The sequence below is a fragment of the Pelodiscus sinensis genome, chromosome 3 (genome assembly GCF_052426305.1).
Source record: "Pelodiscus sinensis isolate ZL-2025 chromosome 3, ASM5242630v1, whole genome shotgun sequence".
Taxonomy (NCBI): Eukaryota; Metazoa; Chordata; order Testudines; family Trionychidae; genus Pelodiscus; species Pelodiscus sinensis.
Window position 1 is genome coordinate 79458014 of NC_143054.1, and position 23923 is coordinate 79481936.

Sequence of the window (23923 nt, forward strand, 5' to 3'; positions counted from 1 at the left end):
TGTGGACAGTGGAAAAAAGGTATTTAGAGTGGAGAAGGAGCACTGATCAGCAGAAGGGTGCATGAAGTGTTGAATTATTTCCCTAATTTTAGGGGTGGGATATTGCAGTCGAGCCATCTCAGTGCAAAACCAGCGAAGTTTATCATGAGTATATATGTGTATGATAAACTGTATAATGAGTCAATGTTAAAGTCTGTAGGTTAAGAATTTAATTTACTTCTTTAGTTTTGTTAGTGACAGTGCAGACAGATGCTTACCTTAGCTGCATATTTCTCTTATTTAACACTGTCTCTTGCTGAGTGTCTTTCTAGCTATTCTTTATATTGCCCAATATATTGTTGGTAGTCTCAGAAGAATATTTGATGGTGCAAAATACAAAAATTACATATGGAATTGTCTATCCCTAATATTCTCTTTTTTATTCTTACTCTTTCTCAACAGTACAATTTTTAAATAATTGTAATGTGAATGCTGAATAAACCAGTCAAGATATGATTCAGTACTACAGTTGCGTACAAGTGTATCTGTTCTAACCCGTGACTAGTCCTTTTTTAAGTCAGTGGGACTTTTTACGTATGCTTAAATGCTCTGCTAAATAGGGAACTTGATGCTTGAGGTGTGAATCTTTCTCCTGTAATGAATTAACATTTGCAGAAGGTGATAGCTTCCAACCCCACCAATACTAAGGAATTAACAAAAAGTGTCGGAGTATGAGACCAAAAAGGGTGTGCTTCACTTAATGTATGATACAAATCACTGTCCAAATTATATGTGAGGTACTTGACTTAGTTCACTCTGATCAAATGACCTTGTTACAGCATCATCACACATTTACTAAATCGAACCCCTGCTAACTAGCCAAATAACTGAATGGCAGACATTAATTTACTCTTTAAAAATGAAAAAAAAAATCAATATGTTTGTCCATGTAGAAATCCCCTTATTCATCAAATATAGCCTATCTAAAAACACACTATTAAGGATAAAGCCAAATTGTGATTGAGTGAAACAACAATCTGCTTTCCCCAGCATTCAGAATGAACTTCTCATGTAATGGTACAGGGAGCAGCTGTCATTCTCTTGCTCCAGTAACCAACAGGCAGAATTAAATTTCTGTCAGTCATTGGGTAGTATAGAAATAGGTCATTTTAGTAAAATGTTATTATAAGATCAGTGTCTGGCCTTTTAGAGGGTGGAGGCTTCAGCATAATCTAGCAGCCAGCGACTGTCACTTGATGACAACATTCTAATACATTGGTTCATCTCCTTTATGTAATTCTGCACCCTAGAAATAAGGAATGTAGCTGAATTAGATTAGAACTGGTCCATCTAGTCCATTCACCTGCCTGATAGTGACTAAGACCAGATGAAAAATATTTAATTTTAAGTTTTAATTTTGTTGTCTTTCGTTCTTTCATTACATAAAACACAAAATAATTTGTATTGAGTAAATTTTCAAAGGTGTCTATGTGATCTAGGATCCTTTACCCCCTTTTCAGAAGTTACTTAGTATTAAATGTGTTTAAGCCCCTAACAATGCAGGTAGGCACCTTGATGCTTTTGAAAATCCCACTGCATTGCTAGGTGCCTAAATACCTTTGAAAATCTGGCTTTGAAAATTGGCCCCTTTGTCTGTACCAATCATCATTTTATATGCCTTTATCATGGCTCTTTATATTCTTGAAACTGAAGTGTCTTTTCAGCCTCCATCTGTATAAATTTTTCCCCATATTTCTAATTATCTTCATCTCCTTTCTCTGAATTGTTGGATTAGGGTTCACTTACTCAGCAGATGAGTCTAACCAATATTTATTAAGGCAAAACACTCAGAGAGTATTAATCAGTTATTCACAAGTGGGAAGCAGATGAGGACCATTTCATTGCCATGGCCTTCAGCACCAAACAATATAGTTTAAACTTTCCTTTGTTACACAAATTTATTTATAACTTGTGTTATATTTTATTATCCACACTTATGAGTCTCTCACTTCCATATGAATTCTCCTCTCCCAGGAAGACCAGGGTTAATATAAGTCCAGACTGGTCTTTTCTGGCTTTTTTCAGTTACTATTAGCATTTCTTGTTCTCACCAACATGATGACTCTGCAATTTCTTACAGCTAGGATGACCATAACTGAACACTGTACTGTAGGTGATGACATACCATGCATTAGCATAATGGCATTAGAACATTGTCTGTATTATTTTCTATTTCATTATTTATATATCCTAACTTTTTATTTCCTCTGTAAAAAAAAAACATAGCTGCATACTGAGGAGAGGTTTTCATTGAGCTATTCACAATGACATACAGGTCTTTCCAAATAACGAATGTAGGGTTCATCTGTGTAATTTATGCTTAAGGATTATCCCTGTGCCCCAACCTGCTCTGTGCGCTCCTCAGCTGTAACTGAGGATGTGACCTTTAATATCTTTAATGTTTTAACACTGAATTTGTAGGAGTTATTCAGTTGGTCTAGTGATAGCATCTTGCGCCATGTAGGAGGTCAGAGTACAGAGTTTAAGTTTTAGTTCATTGTTCATAGCACCAGCAATGGCTAGGCGTACAGAGAGGGCAGGGAGGAAAGGAGCAACTTGTGTTTCTCTTTGGCAGCTGATATACACTCTGACTCAGACAGAACTTGTGTCCAGACCTCTCATGATGTTAAGAAGACCCACAACAGATGGTAGAGAGGAACAGACAGACTCTAGATGGATCCTTCTACCACCCATCTGAAAATATATTGAATTTGTAGAAGCTTTAGTAGGTTTCTTTCCGTGTTGTTGTAGCCATGTTTATTCCAGGATGCTAGCAAGACAAAGTGGGTAAGTGTTTTATTGAACCAACTTCTGCTGGTAAATTTACCTCACACACCTGGGCTCCTGATTAGGTTTCTATCATTCAGACTTGATCCATAGTGTTCTCTGGGGTTGGAGGGCAGTTTAGTTTTTGTGAGCTGCCAAACCTGTAAACCATTGCACATGAACACTTCCATGACAGACAGCAGCTCTTGCCTGATGCTCAGGGTTATTACACTGTGCACCATGTTTCCTGCAGGAGAGCACTAACTAAACTTGCCAGTACCAAATGGTTAATGTTGTCTTTCATTTCATGTGGGTTATTTTTTTATACCTAATAATCTCGTTTTCTTTGCTTTTGTTCCTTCTTCCTCTCCAGGCCCTTAAACTGACACGAGACCTAAAGAGAGAACCTTTTGCCAAATCTGCTGTCAGCAAGTGGACAGTGATACCGTTTACAGCTTATGACCTTTGTGAACCCTGCATTATTTTCCTAACGAAGCAGAGACTGTTAATGGGCCCCTTTCCCAAGCGAAGAGCCTCCTTTTTCAGAATTGAACTCACTCTAAAGTATGCAAAATCTTCTTTTTGGGGGATGGTCAAGCACCTACTGTGGAGACAATGTTCAGCACCATCCTGTTGAGAACACACTGTGTAGCCTTTACAGTAGTTATTTGTCAATGAGTATGTGGTGTTTCAATATATTAATGGTTTATGGGATATTTTAAGTTGGCTTCTATTTTGAGGGGTTTCCCCATCTGACCCCTCTAACTTACAGTTTGTTTTGTTTTCTAAAGATGTTTTAACCATTTTCTCTTTCTCTCCTGGTGCATCTGAAATGCAGTGTATGCACAATGAAAGGCTGTACTAATTACCGTTACACAAAATAGCGTCAGACATTAGCACTACCTGAGTATGTAGCATTCATTACAACAAGCAACTGACTGAAGTCAGGAGAGATGGGGTTTGTGGGGTTTCTTTGTTGATTTTTTTTTTCAAATCTTTTTCTTAAATTTAATGGTACATACCTTGTTTTTCATAAACATCAAGCCAGGGTCGATATTACAAGAGAAACTAGCAAGATTGCTAGTTGTGTCCAGTGTTTGTAAGGACTGAGTTAGGGTGTGATTTCATTATGTTTACTGATTCAGCACCTGAGTTGATCAATCTCACCTATTGCATTATGTTAGCAGAGCTACCCTTAATGATTGCAGGGAATAGAGTTTGCCTGCCTCAGCAGGTTGGAAACTGGTTGATCTTAAAATGAGCTATCCACCCATTGCCAAACAAGTTGAATGTAACCACTTGTAAGGATATGGCTTAAAAAACAAAAAGAAAGGGAAATAAAATATATGACATTGCAGAAAAGATAACTTACAGTATATGTATCAGCAGTGACTTACAATAGAGTCATCAGAAGTTCAAATGCAAATCGCTGCAGGGCAAGTTATTACATCAGTGATTTTTCTTACATACATATCCTTGATTATGTTTTCCTTCTCGCTATGCGTAATCCAATCTGAACGAAGAAGCTGTAGAGAGAAAGGCAAGAAAGTAATATTATACAAACAGCTTTTCATATAAGCTTAGATTGTAATTGGATAAATGACACTAAAAGACAAGGCAGTTTTATATGTTTTGCTTATGGGTTTCTTTTTTTAAATGAATAACAATGAATGAATAACGAATAAAAGGTATGGTGCTGCTGTATAGATCCTCTCTATAATCTGGAAAGCTTGATTACTTTTTATTACTATTTTTTTGTGGGGGGGAGAGGAGGAAACACCAATGGTACATAAGAACTTGGTATGAAGAAGCTCTGAATAGGACAGTGTATACATACTTCTCCAAAGTGATATATGAAGACTTTTTTCGTTGCATAAAAGCATTATGCGTATAAATATATAAATATATTTTATTATGTACAGAAACAGATCAGTATGCATGGATGTTAGGAAAACAAACTAGCATTTTAACCCAAAGTTTCCGTGCATGAGTTCCCACTGACACGTGTACCATGCAATGTGGAGTGACTCCCTTTCGCCACCACCACACAAGCACACATACACACACACACACACACACAGACTTACAGACACACATTTGTGGGCCCCATTTTGCTCCTTACTTTCCAGCTCTCTGAAGTAATATTGGTGAAATAACAGCTCCTAGTGTGATGGAAATTTTGTTTTGTATTGTAACTTCCTCATGCTTGTACTGTTCTATTTTATAGATGAACCTGTTGATTTCATCCTGCCCTTTACTGAATATGTAAACTCTGTGCAGTTGTGGTTATAGTAGACCTGTAGCATATCAAGCAGCTAAGAGTTTATCATTTTCATTAAACAAAACAATTTTTAAAATTAAGGTGGTCTATTTATCAATGGCAGGGACTAATTTGTTATATTTTCTTTATCAGAATTAGTTTATGCACATTACTGATCACCCCATGTGAGGTGAAATTTCAGGAAGCCAGCTACCCAGTACGACAATGGTATACAGCAGTAATCTGTTTTAGGGATTAGTTCACTTACAGGAGTCCACATGCAGGCACCTTCTACCAAAGTTAGTAAAGAGCTTTATTGCAAGCCTTCACTGTACTCGGCGTGTATAACAGTATGTGTCAGGTTTTTGGTACATCATTAAATGTGAATTAAACTGAGGATGTTTTTCTTTCTTTGTCTTCTGTGGTATTGTGCTTGCTGATTGACACTTTTTAATCTTAAAGTCTCACTCGCTGACTAATAGGAGGGCTGTGCACAAGTACTCCGGTACAAAGCAGGCTTTGTGTTTATTTCTGGTGTGATATTTTGCTGAACTGTCTCTTGTCCACTGGAGGACATACATCGTTGCGTTGTCACGGAGCAAGCAACAGATTCTCCCTTTCACAAAATCTAATTTCAGGTGGGTTACAAATATGTAGGTAGTACAGAATTATGTTGCTATAGCTTGCTACCAGTGTTCCCTCTAAGCTGCATGACGGCACAGCCCCACAGCTGCATAATCAGTCCCGCTCAGTCATTCAGCTCCGTGCATGGAGCCCTGAGCCTCTGGCTGGGCAGGGCTCATTAAACAGCTGCAGGACTGTGTTGCCACACAGCTTAGAGGGAACACTGCTTCCTACCATCTATATCTACCAACTGCACCTTTTTTATTTACATTTTTTGGAGCAGTATTGGACTGACCTATCTGCTGGTGTAACTTAAATGGCATTGGGCTGACAAAAGAATTGGCTCACTTTGTGGAATAGAATTACAAAAGATATTGGACCAAATTCTGCTCCCAGTTAGTGATGTAAATCTGGAATAACTGATGTAGTGAGTTACCCCAGATTTACAGAATTCTCTCTCTCTGATACATAACCTAAGCACCTGGATTCTTCTCTGGGGATACTCCTGGGAGCAGGAACAAGGAATCCTTTTCTCCAGCCCACTCCATAGCTGGTTCTCCAGCATCAGAGCAGAAATAGCCTTCACACTTCCTTGGTTATGTGTCCCCTCTGTAGCAGGGAATAGCCATCAGAACCATAAGCAGATCCACCGATCCTACCCCATCCCCAAATGCCTTCCATGCAGTGCATACGGGAGGGGAGCAGCACATCTTCGGGAATTCAGCTCTTGCACACACACGCACACATCCCTGCAGCAGAACTGCACCTCTTCCACTGCAGCAGACCCTGCTATACTCATTTTGGAGGACAGGATTTATGCCAGTGATTAGGATTTGCCCCATCGCTTGCAATTACTCACAGGGAGATAAGGCCCAATGTTTCAGTCAACTCAGATAAAATCTCCCATTAAATGGGCTGGTCTGTATAAGAATTGCAGGATCAAGTCATTAGTGTCAAGTGCCTTTTTGACATTAAGACTATGGTGACAAAGATGAGTAATTTTATTTTTTCTTGCTCTGGAACAGATATGTCTAGTGGAAGGGAAGGATTGATTATTTGAACATACTGGGCCCGACTGTGTTACTGCAATGTTAATGCAGCATGAGTCCCATAAGATCTGTGGAGTTACTCCATATTTACAAAACGTGGTCCAGTTTTTTTGGAAAATGAAGAAACACCAGTCAGTTCAGAGACAGACATCCAAACGATAGCGGAGAAGTTACAGAACCTCTCCAGCAAATCAAAATCAAAGCACAAGCAAATAAGGGGCCTAATCCTGCTTCCACTGAAGTCTGTGACAAAACTCTCCTTAGTGTCTGCAGGGCAGTTTTGGGCCCCGAGGCTATGTCTGCAGTACAAAGTTTTTGCGCAAAAACGTCTGGTTTTGCACAAAAACCGGCGGAGCGTCCACACCTCAAGCACATTTTTGCACACACAAAAAATACAGTAAATCAACAGGACAGAGGGTTTTTGCCAGTAGAGTTGTTATTCTCCCCACGAGGAATGACTCCTTTTTGCACTACAGCTCTTGTGCAAAAAAGCATGTGTGAATGCTCCGCAGAGGTTTATTGTGCAAAAAGCACAGTTGTTAAAGGCCATCGGAGCTTTCTTGCACAAGAGCGTCCATGCAATGTGGATGCTCTCTTGCGCAAAAGCACATTTTGAGGTGTGGATGCGCTTTTGCACAAGAAGTTTTGTGGAAGCTCTCTTCTGCAAAAAGCTTCTTGCGCAAAAACCCTGCAGTGTAGACAAAGCCCCAGTGTTGGGGGGGGAAAACCTGCACTACCCAGGGAGGGATGGACTAGAAACATTTACAGGTCTTTTCTAGCTCTAATTTGGTGGCCAAAATTTTCAAACTTAAATATCTGAAATTAAGCAGATAAGGTTGGAATTTTCAAGAGGCATAAGAGAGTTAGGTGCTCTGCGGGAGTAGGGTGTCTCATTCATTTAGACCCCTTAGAAAATCCCAGCTCTAAATGTTTATTTAGATACATTAGAAGTGTCCTGGTTTTCAGAAGTGCCGAATAGTCACATCTCTTTGAGAATCCAATGGCAGACCTGGGGATGGAGCACCTTTGAAAATCAGATCACTTATTTAGATGCCAAAGTATGGTTTCAGGAACCCCATTTTTTAAAACTTTGGCCTTAGTTTCAGGAATATTTTTTTGCATTAAAATCCCTTCTTCCCCTAAAATTCATGCCTGATAGATAGTCTCAAAACACATGCACAGGTTACTGTTTAAACTTTGTGTTCCCAAAAATAAATAAATACATAATTAAATAAAAGGGTAGTACTTTGGCAGTTTAGACAATGGCATGTTTCTGCTTTTTGTTTAATTTTCTTTGCAGAATATCTTCTCTCATGAATAGCTGATTAATAGGCCACTACCTAACTCCAGAAATATTTGTACTACTGCTATACAAAGCTAAATGTTAGCACATATATTACTCTAAACTTATGTCATTGCTTGGCAATCACTCTCCTATAATTGTTTTAGTACATAATGTACACTGGAAATGCCAACACATGTGCAGGAGGACCAGATGCATTTAGTTAATATGATGGAAGAAAGGATTGTACGTTTTGACTTCACATGTTAAACTTTTTTTAAAAAAAAAAGTTGCATGATTGGAAAATAACATGTATACAGTATCTGTAAAATTGTTTTATCTGTTTTTGTTTCACCATGTCAAGCCATATAAATTGGAAATCCACAGCCTTGATGCATGGCTGTCTTTACATACTGAAGAACTGAACAGTATATACTTTTAATTTGGGCTATCTTGCACTTTGATGTTGCATTCTTACTGAGGATCTTGTAAACTAGATGCTGTCCTGGATGAATATACTACCTTACTACACAAAGATTGGAAACAAGTTTGATTTTAAAATATTGATCCCCTTTCCAAATGAAGTAGCAATGCAGTGCTTACTCCACTTGGTGTTAGTAGATATTGCCTTGTGTATTCTATTTTAAATTGTAATCTAGTTTGTAAAAGATGGTGCCGCATGTAAATAAAGCATAATGGATCTCTACATTGAATGTGCAGCTTTGGTTTCGTCATTCTATTGTATTACATTGCAGATATTTAAGTCTAGAAATCTGGAGAGAAAAAAAACCTTCTACATTTATCTAAATACAGTTGGGTTTTGTTTGGTGTAGTGGGGAAAAGCTGATTCAAAGCCCAAGTCAATGAGAATGCTTATTTACATAGGCTTCAGCAGTCTTTGAATCAAGCCTATACTGAAAAAATTATTTAGCCCAAGGATGAGCTGTTAAGAAGGATAGAGCAGAGCATTCTCAGTAGCAATCCCTTGACTCAGGAATTTATCAAATGGGGTTATGCTCAAATCCAAGCCCATTTATAAAGTCACTTGTTCTAGTTTCTCCACTAATTGCAAGATCTGGGATCCCTGGATTCTAATATATATATAAAACCAAATCCTGGGTTCTGCACCAAAAAGTAGGGTTGCCAGGTGTCCGGTATTCAACCAGACAGTCCGTTTTTGAGCCCTCTGTCCGGTAAAAAAATTCAGAAAATACCAGACATGTGCGATTGGCGCTGGGAGCCTCTGGTTGCGTCTGGCATAGGAGTGACATCTTGGGAAGGAGGAGAAGCCCTGTGCGTGCTCCTGAGCACTGTTCAAGCGCATTGTGGAGCCGTAACTGGACTCACTCATGCTTCACTGGGACCACACGTGGGACAGGCAGCGCCCTGGGATCTGCATGTACCCAGGTCAGTCCCGCTCCCCACTAGCCGATTCTCTCCCTCCCCCTCCGGCCAACCCCACTCTCCTCAGCCCCTCCCGACCAGCCCGGCTTCCTGCCAGCCGGTTTTCCTCCTCCTAATCTCCCCTGGCCAGCCCCACTCCCTCTGACCAGCCCTGCCATCCTCCCCCCACACCTGATCTCCCCTGGCCAGTCCCGCTGCCCCCAACCCATACCCCCCTCTCCTCCCGGGCAACCTCCCCCCTCATCAAGTGTGTCCGGTATTTTTTCTGAAGCTACCTGGTAACCCTACCAAAAAGTAGCCAAGCTTGGTGTAGGAGTATTGCACAGAGATTAGGGAGAAATGGCAGTAAGGCTGTTCTGTAGCCACTATTTCAGTCCTGAGGCTGCAGATCATGCTGACCATATTCTCTCTCTCTCTACGTCCTCCTCCCACCCCCAAGGGCCAGTATCAGGTGGATCAGCTAAATAACAAATCCATTGACCCTATCTCCTCTCATCCCAGGCATGCCCTGTTCTGCCCTCCCTCCCCCATTGCCTTCCAGAAACTGATCTCCCAAATCCCACACCTCTCTCATCTGTAAATAAAATTACATTGGTTCCTCTTTGCCTGGAGTCCCTTGTAGTAATGGAGGAAAGCTTAAGAAACAATCCATGGTGAGAAATATCAGGTGTAAATAAGAAGCATGAATATTAGAAGTGAAGATCTGCTTGGTCTTAATTTTTGGGCCTGACCTGGACACAAGCCCACCCAATCCAAGCCAGACCTTCTACGTTCCCTACAGTCTGAGGCAGTGCAGCCTCTTGCATGTGGAGTCAGAGCACCAGCAGTTGCATGCCCTGTTCCTGCACTCCCAGCTGTGCTGTATGCCAGGTTGTAGAATGAAAGATATTGCAACTCCATCATACCAGCCCCATGGGCAGAAGGCTCGCCCATGAGGGTCAGATAGTTTTACCACCCTACCTCAACAATTGTAGCTTAGCTCCTATCAGTTTTGGGTCTAGTTGCAGAGCTCTAATGAGATGTGTATTCATAAAAGATGTTGCAGAGTTATGGGAGTTCTGAGGGCATTTATAGCCCAGTTGAGAATGTGCTGATAAGATCATGGGTTCACAGAAATGTAGGGCTGAAAGGGACCTCAAAAATTCATCAAGCCCATCCCCCTGCACTGAGGCAGGCCCAAATAAACTATCACCAACCTTAAGAGGTGTTTATCCAATCTGTTTTTAAAAACTGCCACTGATGGAGATTTTACAGCCTCCCTGGTAACCTATTCCAGTGCTTATTTACCCTTCTAGTTAGAAAGTTTTCCCAGACATCTAACTTAAATCTGATTAAGCCCATTACTCCTTGTACTATCTTAGTGGACTGTGGAGAACAATTGACCATTATCCTCTTGATTACAACTTCTAACATATTTGAAGACTTATCAGCTCACCACCCCTAGGCTTCTTTCCTCAGGACTAACCCTGCCCTTTTTTTAACCTCTCTTCATAGGTCAGGTTTTCTAACCCTTTTATCAGTTTTGTTGCTCTCCTGTGCTCCCTCTCCAGTTTTGCCACATTTTTCCTGAAGTGTGGTGCCCAGAATTGGATACAGTACCCCAGTTGAAGCTTCATCAGTGCCAAAGACAGGGGCCATTGTTTCCTGTGTTAAAAATACAACACACATGTTGTAATATTCCAGAATATTAGCTTTTTTAAATGCAACTTCATCACACTGCTGGCTCAGATTCAATTTACATCCACTGTAAGGCCCCAGATCCTTTCCAGCAGTATTATCACTTACCCAACCCCCATTTTGTAACTTGCCTTTGATTGTTGCTTCCTAAGGGAGTACTTTGCAATTACCTTGAGTAAATTTCAGTTTGGTCAATTCAGACCAATTTTTCAGTTTGTCAGGATTGTTTTGAATTCTAATCTGGGCCTTGAAAGTGCTTGCAACCCCTCTCAGCTTGGTGTCATCCTCAAAATTTGTAAGTATGTGTTCCATTCTATTATCCGTTATTAATGAAAATATTGAATAGCACCATATACAAGGCATACTCCTAGTGGAACTTCACTACATGCAGCCTCCCAATTAGACCTTGAATCGGTGATAACTACTCTTTGAGAAAGTTCTTTCAATCAGTTGTACACCCATTTTATAGTCATTCTATAACATTTCTGTAGTATGCTTATGAGATGGTCATAGGGGACTGTGTCAAAAGCCCTTCTTAAGATATATCACATCTATGGTTTTCCCCATCTAGTAATCCTGGATGGGGAAAACTAAACACATTAGTTTGGCATGATTTGTGTTTGAAAAAGCTATGCTAGGTATTCCTTTTAACTCTTATTATTTCCTAGGTGCTTACAAATTGGTTAATACCTAGAAAATTACTAAAACAAATTATCAAAGTTAGGCTGACCAGTCTCTAATTCCCTGGGGTCTTCTTTGTTCCCCTTTTTAAAGTATGTGCTAATATTGCCCTTCTCCATTCCTCCATGAGTCCTCAAAGATAAATGGCTAACAGTTCTGAGATTGTTTCAGCTGGTTTCGTAGGTACCCTAGGATTAATTTCATCAGGCCCTGCAAACTTGAATACATCTAAGTAACTTATCTAAATAGTCTAACTTATTCTTGCCCTATATTGGCTTATGTTCCTTCCACCTTGTTAACATTAATTGTGTCACAATTTACCTTTGTAGTGAAGACTGAAGCAATATAGGCTTTAAACTCCTCAGCCTTCTTGATATCCTCATTTATTAGCACTCCTGCCCTACTAAACTGAGGACCTACATTTTCCTTCATCTTTCTTTTGCTCCTAAAGTATTTACAGAACCTCTTCTTATTGCATTTTATGCCCATTGCTATGTGTAACTCATTTTGTGCTTTAGCCTTTCTGATTACTGTATGTACTCTATCCTAGCAATTTGTTTCCACTTGTTGTAGGATTTCCTTTTGATTTTTAGATCATTAAAAAGCTCCTGATAAGAAGGACAGTAAGAGACAAATATGGCTCTCTCATTCCTTTGAATGGGATAATTTGCCATTGTATCTTTAATATTGCCTGTGTGAACTGTCAGCAATCCTGAACTACTTTATCCCTTAGAGTCTCTTCCCATGGGACTTTGCCTGCCAGTTAGCTGAGTGTGCTAAAGTCTGCTTTTATAAAGCTGCCCGTGCTTTAATGCTGCCTCTAAACCTGGATGTTTCTTGGCTACCCACTGGGCATTAAACGTGGATGTTTCTTGGCTACCCACTGGGACTGAATTCAGAGGTGCTCAAAGTCCAGATGCAAGCCACTACCCAGAGAGGAAACAGACATTGAGGATGCAGCCAGAGACTGCTGCTCTGACCTCCCTGTTTACTAGCTGTTTCACAGCTGATTGCTGCTCTGCTCCCAACAGGCTACCTACCAGGTGCTGATTGCCTGTTGGTAGCAGCTGGAGGAAGCCAGTGTTGCTCAGGAAAAGCAAGAGACACAGGGAATGGATACCTTACCTCACTCAGGTCTGGGACAACACGTACTTTCTTACCAGCTTACCTCATCAGCCAAAGGAAATGTCTAGAGCTCAAGATTCTGGATAGAAGGAGCCAGCACAAAAGTAAGGAGGAGCAGGCATCCTGCTCAGAACTGGTAAGTTATGGAGGGTTGTTTCCACCCTGGAGGTTGGGGGTGGAAGAGAGCTATCCCATGCATTGGCTGGTTTGGGGCAGCTACCCATGTCTGGGCTTTGCACTTCAGGGACAAACAAGGGGCCTGGTGCCAGCAGCAGGTATTGGGCCCGTCCTTGCATTCACCAGCAGCGGGAGCTGTGGGAAGAGGAGCGACTCAGGCTCAACCTGTTCCAGTCCGTCATCTCTCAGCTGGGTCACTCGACTTCACCATGGGGGCAGGAAGCGGAGTGCCCCGGCCACAACCCACTCTACTTCACCAAGTGACACAGCTGGGAGCTGAGCTCAGAGGACTCCAGCAGGCTGGGGCTGAGTCGCTCTGTTTCCTGACACCACAGTGAGTGCAGGGTCCCAACCCCTGCTGCCAGTACCAGGCCCTCTGGTAATTCCTCAGGCCGTGTCACTTGGGGGAGGAGCTTGGTGGAAGGGGCACAATGGAGATGGAAAGAAAGAGGTGGGGTGGGAAGGGAGCAGGGGTGGGCCTAAGGGAAGGGGTGAATGGGAATGGAAGGGGACAGAGTAGGGGTGGGAAGACGCAGGGCAGGTAGGGCCTGGGGTGGAGTGTAGGCCATCCTGGGCCCCACATTCCCCAAGGGACAGTGCTGGAGTGGACCAAGGTTTTTGTGGAGTCCACAATGTTGATGTATCCAGGGTTTATGTTTTTCCAGGTGTTGGAGATCATGGTAGAGCCTTTGGCCTCAGAGTCTGACCCACCTGCAGGAAAAAAAAACTAGCAGACTAACTTGCCAGTTCTCATACAGTGATTCTTTCCAGGGTTATAAATGGAGTAAGTGAGCAAAATATGGCTAAGGACTACGAGGCCGTTACACACTGGGATGGTAAAAGAAGAACATGGGATACGTGTGTGTAACCCAGTATTTAGCTTGCAAAGAAAACTTGCTAGCAATCAAAATGATAAATACAGAGAATGAAGTGAGAGCTGGGGAGAGAGAGGGACAGGAAAGAAACACCTTCCTTTGCATCCCGCCTGTGAGAGTCACTAGTCAGGATTGCTCTGGTATTTCTCATGTAAGCAGCTCCCTGCCATCGCTGAGGGGTCAGAGTTGTCCATAGGCTGGTTTGGGGACACACTTATGGGGGATGGCATGTCCCGTGGTGGCCTCCTCCTCAACCATCCTATGGCTAGAACAATCCTCCATGTTAGTTGGTGGGAACCTTGGCAGCAGCAGGGATCGAGCCCCATCCACACTCACCACAGCAGTTGGAGCCATTGGAGGTGGAGTGACGCAGCAGCCTGCTCCACTCTGGTGCCATCTCCCAGCCAAGTTGCTTCACTTGACTGTGGCGGTAGGAAGTAGAGACTCCTTTCCCTGCCTGCTCGGTTCTCCAAATCAATGCTGGGCTTTGAGGAGTGGGTGCTTTATTACCTGCCACTGCAGTGAAGCAGAGCGACGAGGCTGGGCGATGGCAGGGCAGAGTAGGCTCCCGCTGCCAGAGTGAGCGGGGAGGCCTGAACCCTGCTGCCACCTTGCACCAGGCCCCTCAGTTATCCCCGGGTTATGTGGCTCAGGGGAGGGAGTTTGGGGAAGGTTTGCAATGGAGGTGGAAGAGGGGGAGCAGGGACAAGAAGAGGCAGGGCAGGGGCAGGGAAGAGGTGGGATGGGGCAGGAGGTGGCCTGGCTGGGGGTCTGGCACTCTGGTGCACTTCAGTCCTTGTATTCGGTTTGTGGCAGAGTTATCTAGTGTCCTGTGGGCTATAAAATTTTGATCTCATTTCAGTCCCTGGGTTAGTGTGTATGTGCGGGTGGTGTTGGTGGCCTATACTATACAGGTGGCCAGACTTAGTGGTCCCTTCTGGCCTTAAATTCTGTGACTCTACATTTCCTTACAGAGAAAGCAGGAGGAGACTTTGCTTTGAAAAGATTGTTGTCCTCATTTCCTTTTGGTGCCCAAAAGTGCCTGCTGTGCTTAAATAAGTAAATAAGGTGGCTTAAAAAAAATACCGGACATACTTGATCTCAGATGTGGGGGCAGGGAGAAGGGAGGACTGGCAAGGAGGAGGTGGGCAGGAACCGGCCGGTGGGAAGCAGGGCTGAGGGGGGGAGGGTTGGGGGCAGCGGGGCTGGCCAGGGGAGATTGGGGCAAGGGAGAGAACTGGCCGGTGGGAAGCAGGGCTGGCCGGGCGGAGTGGGGGGAGCCGAGCTGGCCGGGGGAAACTATGGGGGGGGAGAACTGGCTGGTGGGAAGCAGGGGTTGTTGGGGGGGGAGCAGGGCTGGCCGGGGGAGATCGGGGGGGGGGGGACCGGCCAGCGGGAAGCAGGGCTGGCCGGGATGGTGTCAAGGGGAGCAGGGCTGGCTGGAGGAGAAGAGCAGAGGGAGAGAATCGGCTGGTGGAGAGCGGGACTGACCCGGGTGCACACAGATCCTGGGACACTGCCTGTCCCGTGCACAGCCCCAGCGAAGCACTAGTGAGTCTGGCCCCAGGAATTCTATCCTGCCCCGGCCCCCCCTCAGCCCCACATTGTTGTGTACTGCCTGGTTGGTAGACACACTCATGCAGCGTGAGCGTGTCTACCAGCCAGGCAGTACGCACATATGTACTGATATCCCTAATAATAATAAAACTTACCTAATTAGAAAATACCAGACATTTTATATGTCTGGTATTTTCTCAATTTGTTTCCCAGACAAAACCCTCAAATACCAAACTGTCCCGTTCAAAACCGGACACCTGTCAACCCTATCAAACACACTGAAAAGGGGGGAGAAGAGCGCAAGAGCAAAATCATGTGGTCACTTAGGTTTATGCTGCCCGTATCTCAGAGTACCCCCATGCACACCCCAGCCATGCTGGGGAACAGCCTACTGAACAGGCTCGGTAGCAGTGGTAGCTGGAAAGTCTGGTCTCCTAACTGTCAAACCAGGACTAAAGCCTACTCGGGGGGGTAGGCTGCATGACACTAGGAGTAGCACCATGCACCTGCCAGTCACAAAGCCACTCCACTGACACTGGAGTAAAAAGAAATGTTACTTTGGGCATAGGGGAAAGACAGGACGCTGAGAACAGCAAACACACTTTCGTGCCAGTCCAAAGGGAGCAGCCAGGTGAGCCTAGATAGCAACAGCCAGAGAAGTAATGTCTGTGGAGAAGGGAGTGAGATCAGAGGAAAATAATCTTCTGAGAGGGGTGTGGTGGGCCCCACTATGAATGGGTTGTCTGTTAGAGCCCTGAGGTGATGATAGAAGGAGGGAATAGGTTTGGTCTTTGCAGGGTTAGTGTTCTAGCCACGCCAGAATGGTCTGTATAAAAATCCTTAGAGGAGGTGCGGGCAAACTTTTTGGTCTAAGGGCTGCATCAGGGTATGGAAATTGTACGGAGGGCCATGAATGCTCTTGGAATTGGATCTGAGGTGCAGGAGGGGGTGAGGACTCTGGCTGAGGGTGCAGGCGCTGAGGTGGAACCAGAAATGAGTAAAGGGTGTGGGAGGGAACTCCTCCAGACTGGAGCAGGGCTATGGAGTGCAGAGGCGGATGGGGCTCTGGCTGGGAGTGTGGGCTCTGGGCTGGAGCCAGGGATGAAGAGTTTTGGGTGTTGGAGGGGCCACCAGGCTGTGACCAAAAAGGTCAGAGGACAGGAGGGGGCTCTGGGCTGGGGGTTGGAGTGCAGGGAGAGGGTGTGTGATGGCTTAGACTAGGGATTTGGGTTGTGGGGTTGGGCTGTAGATGAGGTGTTTGGGATGCAGGAGCTCAGGGCTGGGACAGGGGGTTTGGACCAAGGAGTTCGGACAGTGGAAGGGGGACCAGGGCTGGGACAGGAGTGTGCGGTGTGGTAAATGCTCAGGAATACAGGCTACAAGCTGCACTTACCTCCTCAAGCAGTTCCCAGAAACAGCGGCGTGACCCTCTTGACTCCTATGCGGAGGTGTGGACAGATGATTCTGTGCACTGCCCCATCCACATGTGCCGTCCCTGCAGCACTCATTGGCTGCACTTACCAGCCCATTGGAGCTGCAGGGGTGGTGGGATGGGGGCAGCGCATGAAGCCCTGTGGCTGCTCCCACATGTAGGAACTGGAGGTGGGACATGCTGCTGTTTCCAGAAACTGCATGGAGCCATGGCACATGTCGAGCAGGGTAAGACCCCCGATCTCAATCCCCAGCAGGAGCTCTGGGGCTGAACTGAAATGGGTGAGAGGCCAGATGTGGCCTGTGGGCTGTAGTTTGCCCACCGTGCCTCAGTGCCTTGCACATTTAGCAACTTCTGTGGGAGTCAGTTTGGTTTGACTTTCAGAGAAAGATTAAGACCTGCAGGCTGCAGTCAGATGCAGGTTGCACCTCTGTCAACTGTATCTCTCTGGTCCGGCAACATTCGTGGTCCAGAAGGATCATGGATGTTCCAGGATTAGAGAGTCCCAGCACACTGCTGGGGGCAGGAGCCTGGCAGTATGTAGGGTGTGGGGGGGTGATGTGTGGCCCAGCTGGGCTGGGGGGGAGCAAGGAGGCTCGGGGGGGGGGGGGGCAGCACAACAACGGGTGGCACCAGGGGGGCCAGAAATGACTTCCCCTGGCTCAGAGAAAATCCCTCATCTGGGACCAGTCAGGTCCCAAGGGTGCTGGACTGGGGAGGTCCAACCTGTAGTTCAAAGACAATATTTTTTGTAAAGATGGCAAGCACCAGCTAAATTAGTCAGCCGAGCCACAGAACGTTTTGTGGTTAAATAACCAATAATTAGATTACCTCTGCTCTTGTGGCAAAACGACAATTTTCACTTGATTTCAGGAAGGTGGGGGCCTCTCTTTAATACTTCATTGCTGTAACAAGTGTAAACTGCTTCTGCCAGGTTGAGACATGCTTATTTGCAATTCTATCTATGTCTTACACACTTGCTATTTTAAGCACATTTGTCTGAGAACTTTATATTCACAGACTTGCCTAGTGTAAACATAGCATTTGAAAAATGTCTAAAACACATGAAACAACCACTTGGGGGTAAGAAAACCATCAGCAGAAAAGTAATGCTCTCAGTCCTGAGCCAAGCAAGCAGAAAGCACGTGACATAGAAAAGCATAAGGGATATAAGAAACTTAGACAAAAAAACAACCCACTCGCTCACATTCATGGAAAGTGATGTTTTGTATAGTTAGTTTGTAAAGTTAGGTTTGTATAAGTTTCCAAAAAATGAGCTTTTGTGACTTTTAGGGCTAAATCCCTGCGTACATGTGACCTCTCTACTGTTCATGTGAACCACATGGAAATAGAAAGTGTCACTTTGTCCACAGGAAGCTCCTATTACTGGATTGCTGTGGAAAATGCAATATGATGAGATCCCAAATTTTTCAGGTTAATTAATGCAGGTAACATGGCTGCTAAACACAACTTCAGTTTTAGACTCTTTTTGCAATATTTTGTACTGTCTGCAGGCAAAAACTTCACCTTAATTTTGACTTGAATTTGTATGACTACCCCCAGGGTGAAAGACTGAACAGAGGAAATTGCAAAGATTAAGAAAGTGTCTCAGAAATGGATGCCAAAAGCTAGATTTATTACTGTGCTTCCTGGTCGATCCATTAATAGGTCTGGTGGGGCACATTTACACTACGCGGAAGATCAATGCTGCTGCAGTCAATCTTCCAGGATTCAATTTAGTGGGTCTAGTATAGAGCCACTAGATCGAACTCAGAGGGTGCCCCTGTCACTGGGAGTAGTTCTGCTCCTCATGAGGAGTAAGGGAAGCCAACGGGAGCATTTGCTCCCATCAGCCTCCCGCTGTGTGGACGGCACGGAAATACGATGTAAGATACGTCAACTCCAGCTATGTAATTTACTGCGAATCTTTCTTCGACCTTACCATGTAGTGTAACCCAGGTTGTGCTGAGCAAATTAGTGTACATCAGAACTGTGCTGAATGGGAAACCTTGTCCTCTTTTCTTTGCTATCATAGTAGACTTGGATATCCAACAACTTATGGCAGCTTTAGTAGTTGTGGGACTCAAGCCAGATGGGCTCAATCAGAAGAGCTTGACCTGAATTTAGAGTGAGTCCGTGTAGGTTGTTCAGACGGTGTACATGTTACATTAAGATCTGCCTTGCTATGTTGTGCATTGCATCAACCACAGCCATGATCTCTCTACTCTCAATCTCAAATACGGTTATACTTATTTTAACGTTTGGATCAATCTTTACTAAGTTCCATAAGACAAAAATCATTTCAAACTCTTCTTGATGCCTGTGAAGCAGCTGGGAACAGGAATGCCCAGGGGTAGTGATAAAAGCGGTAGTTTAGCCCCCCTAGTTTGGCCCAGAGCTAAGTTGCTGCTGCAGGGTATGTGCATGGCAGTGCATCAGGTTTACTCTCGAAACCGCTCCCTGCCTGCCCTGCTTCCCCTTAATGGTAATATTTTGGAAGGGTGGAGAGCTTCCATTTCACATTTTGACTCACCACCACCACCATCACCAAAAAAACAAAAACAAAAACAAACAAACAACCCCACCCCTTCTGTGCTGTCCTGACTGTGAGCTATTTTGGAACTATTCACCACATATGCTGAGTTGCTAGTTAAGCCAGACCACTGAAAACAATGATCCATAATTATCTTTTGGCTCTCACCCATTTGAAATAAATCAGAAAAAGTCAGGGCATTCTTAAAGGGATTAAGATAAACAGATTAGGAGACATACCTTATGTCATGATTGGCTTCACCCCCATTATGACTGACATCTCCCTTTTCAAGGATAGGCTCTCTTATTTGTGGTCATAAAATCTAGATTACCAGTAAACAGATTCCTTTCTCCCCACAGCTTGACTCAGCAGACTGGAAGAAAGAATTGGGTCCAGGCTCAAGTTGAGTGGGCCCCTCTCACAACTTCAAGTATTCTGCCCCCTTCCACTTTTGCTGCACCCATCCAAAATGCTCTCAATGCCCTTATTTATACTGATAGTTCTGCATCTCTCTTCACTCCCCTTCCCCTTATTTCTCATCTCTCTGCCCTGCTCTCTGATGTTTGCCAGAAGATGCCACGAGTGCCATGTGTGGCTGCCTACCCATGTTGTCTGCTCTTCCAGAGGTAACTGTTAGAGATGGATGGGCCAGAGGCAGACAGATGAACTGGTAGCTTCAAAGGAGCTACCCAGTGATGTTCCTGCTAGTAAAAGGTTCTGTCACCACCTGCCCTGTAATGCTTCTGTGCCATGCAGCTTTTGCTCAGGGCCCTGATAGATTCCAGCAGCCAGCCTGCAGCTCCCAGGCTTTCGCTAGCTTGGTTACACCTTATAGGCTGATGCCAACAGCCCCTCCAGTCCTGAGTTTTTCCCCGAGCGTCCAGTCCCTCTCATTGAATACTCACAGAAATTCATCAATTTGCTGCCTCCAAAGAGCCAGAGAACACGCTGACCTATTAATATACCTGAGGGCTTCACCCTTCAGTTTAATACAGAGCACTGAGGTGGCACTGTAATAAAAACAGTGGTATGTTTATTAACAAAGTGGGTTTATTAGCTAAGTGATAATAAGTAAGAACTGAAGACCCAGATATAGTTACAACTAAAACAAAACAAAATATCCTTTCTAGTGACTAAACCTTTACTTCTGCAAGTTACAATCTTTGTCTATGCCCATTGCTCACCAGAGACGTCAGCTCCCGTTGTTGAAAGAGCCACTTTTCTCAGATTTCAAGAACTGTGGCTCCATGTGTCTCTCCAGTGATAAAAACAAAAAATGGCTTTCTGTATTCCTTATGTTTCCCAAAGTCTAATGTCTCTGTTTCAAGCACCAGGAAGGCTTCCTGGATATTCCGGCTCCATCCCCCATGTTAAAAAGTCCTTCCCTTCCCTCATGTAGCTTGATAGCTTTGTTTACCTTATATATAGATGTACTTTCACTGTCCTTTGGTTTACCACTTGGCTCTATTTATGTTTGGGACACTGGAAAATAGGCAAAACAACTTTCCTTTGTCTATGGCCTTGTCAACACAGGTAAGTTTTTTGTCACCAAAATACTCTTTTTGGTGACAAAACCGGAAGAACGTTCACATTGTAACACAACAAAAGTTGTACCTAGTTTTGGCGACAAAAAGCTTCCAGCCTCACGAGGGACTTTTGTCTCTCCCTCACCCTTTACTGTTGAACTCCAGGGTATTTCCCACAATGCCCGATTAGCCACTCTGGCCAACACTTTGAACTCCGCTGCTCTGCAGCCACGTGAACAGGTAAACAGATGCTCCCCTGGGGAGAAAACCCTGGGAATTTTAAAATTGATGTCTGGTTTATTGTGTAGTGGTCCTTGTAGCATCTTCAGGGAAACAGGGGTTGCTATTGCTCAAGGCACTCTCCTGGTTGTAGCATCCCAGAACTTTTGGGTCTTATCAGTGTGTGGGGTGAAGAACCGGTGCATTCACAATTGTGAGTGACCAGTAGGAACTGAGGGTATGTCTACACTGCCACCCTAGTTCGAACTAGGGTGGCTAATGTAGTCATTCAAACTTGCAAATGAAGCCCAGAATTTAAATATCCTGGGCTTTATTTGCATGTTCCTGGGTGCCGCCATTTTTAAATGCCCCATAGTTTGAACTACCTGCCCGCGGCCATTGCAGGAGGAGTTACGGTAGTTCGAATTAGGAGCTTTAATTCAAACTACCTAGCCCGTGCCGCGTGTAGCCGTGGGCAGGTATTTCGAACTATGGGGCATTTAAAAATGGTGGCGCCCAGGAACATGCAAATAAAGCCCGGGATATTTAAATCCCGAGCTTCATTTGCAAGTTTGAATGACTACATTAGCCACCCTAGTTCAAACTAAGGTGGCAGTGTAGACATACCCTGAGACGCATACAAGAAGGGGTGTAAGTGAGACACCCTACAATGCAGAGCCAACACAAATGAATTCCAGCAGGTGTACCAAAAGGTGAATGAGACAAACAATTGGTCTGGTGCTGTGCCCGCAACATGAAGTTTTAATAAAGAACTGGATGCAATCCTTGGTGGGACCCCATATCCACGCCTACAGGGTGTGTGGATACTTCTGATAGCACAGAGTCAGAAACAGGAGCTATCCAGGAGACGGAAGTTATTGATGAAGAGATGGAAGAGGATGAGGACCTGGGGCTTGATCTGCTGACAACCTGTGATCCAGGCAGCAAGGAATTGTTCTCAATTCCCAACGTTTATGAAGACTCTCAGCAACTGTACATGAAGCGTGAAGCAAGGGAAGGGATGCAGTGTAAGTTACTGTGCAGGCAGGGGTAGTGGTGCAGGTGCGGCTATGTGGGCTGGTAAATTGCTCTAATGCAGCTGGGGTAGAGGGAGCGGTGACGGTGTGGGGCAGTAAGGTACTGTGTTGCAGAGCAGAATGGGGGTGAGGCTGGAGGCAGTGGCATAAGGTGGTATATTGAGGTACGTCTAGACTACAGGCTTTTGTCGACAGAGGCTTTGTCGACAGATACTGTCGACAAAGCGCGTCTACGCTACATCCAGTTCTGTTGACAAAGCAGGCCGCTTTGTCGACAAAAGGAGCTCTGTCAACAAAAGGCGTTATTCCTCGTAGAATGAGGTTTACCGCTGTCGACAAAACTGCCAAGTTCTGTCGACGTTATGTAAGCAGAACTCAGCGGTAGTGTAGACGCAGGTATAGTTTTGTTGACAAAAGTGGACTTTTGTCAACAAAACCCTTTAGTCTAGACACACCCTTGCTGTATATTGCAGCGGGGTGGGATAGGCAGCAGCAGCGCAGGAAGTTGCTCTTGCAACTGTCCGCACGGGGCGCCTGGAGGCTGTCTTTCTGTGAGTGGGATGCATACCCACATTGCCTTGTTCTTTCTGTTGACGCGGGAGCTAACAATGGGGCTCCAGGATGCCACTGCTCCTACTGTTGCATCACAGCGGTCAAAGTCCTGGAGCCTTTAAATCACCACTGGAGCCCTGCATGGCATGAACCGGATGGTGCTGAGGGCTGGCTGCGGGAGGCGAGCTCCTAAACCTGCCCCTTCTGCCTAATGGGCCTGATGAGGTTTGTCACCGGGCCTGATGAGGTTTGTCGCCAGCCCTACTTCCATATCAGGTTCTTGGCACTTGATTTTTATGTCTAAATAATGTTAGTCTTTAAGACGCCACAGGACTTTTTGTTGTTGCTGAAACAGACTAACACGGCTGCCCCTCTGAAACATGCTCTACCCCAGCAGCTTAGAGTTGGTGCCCTTGGCTCCGTGTAAACAAGGGACAGGGAACCTTATTTGGGTCGAGGGCCACTAACCCACAGAAAAATCAGTTGGGGGCCACACACAAGTGAGAAGCAAAGTGAAAAGCCCTGACTGAGCGGGAGAAAGACCCTCTCCACATTCCCCTTGCACACCAGAGCCTAGTGGGGCCCAGGCTAGTAGATTTTGCGTGCTCCAGCTCTGCGGGTAAGAGGCAGGGGGCTGGAGCGCCATCGCGGGCTCCCCAATGCTGAGCCCCCAATGCTGCGCTAGGCAAGCCCAGGTCTGCATTCAGCCCCCCACTCCTGAGATTCCCCACCAGACTAATGGCAAATGGTCAGCCAGGACCTTTCATTTCTTGTGAAAGAGAGAAAGCCTGAGTGGCTTGGTTGCCCAGAACATGGCATGGCATTTTTTTTTCTATGACCGAATAACTTTGTTCAGTAGCTATCAGTTTCTTGTGTTAAGACCACAGTGCTTTTTTGCTTTGTTTACCTCAGCATTTCAAATGTGTATGCCATACTGAGGTTGTGATGCCACTGTGCTTAATGCGGAGAGTGTTTGGCAGCTTGTCCCACTCCCTGCCTTCCTCTGCTCTCCTATTCAGCTTTTCCTGTTGCTTCTTCACCTTCCCCTCCCTTGCATGGCCAGAGATGATCGGGGTCAGCTCCTGGAGCCTGAATCACCCTTCCTGGT

General features: G+C 44.8%; 1 protein-coding gene across 1 annotated transcript in view; it reads left to right on the forward strand.

Moving 5' to 3' along the window:
* FOXO3 (forkhead box O3) overlaps nt 1-8733 on the forward strand; it is a 163242-nt gene extending 154509 nt beyond the window's left edge. The window contains exon 3 of the mRNA XM_006123179.5: nt 3179-8733. The gene's annotated coding sequence lies outside the window, so the exon portion shown is untranslated. The remainder of the gene's footprint in view (nt 1-3178) is intronic.
* The last annotated feature ends 15190 nt before the right edge of the window (nt 8734-23923 follow it).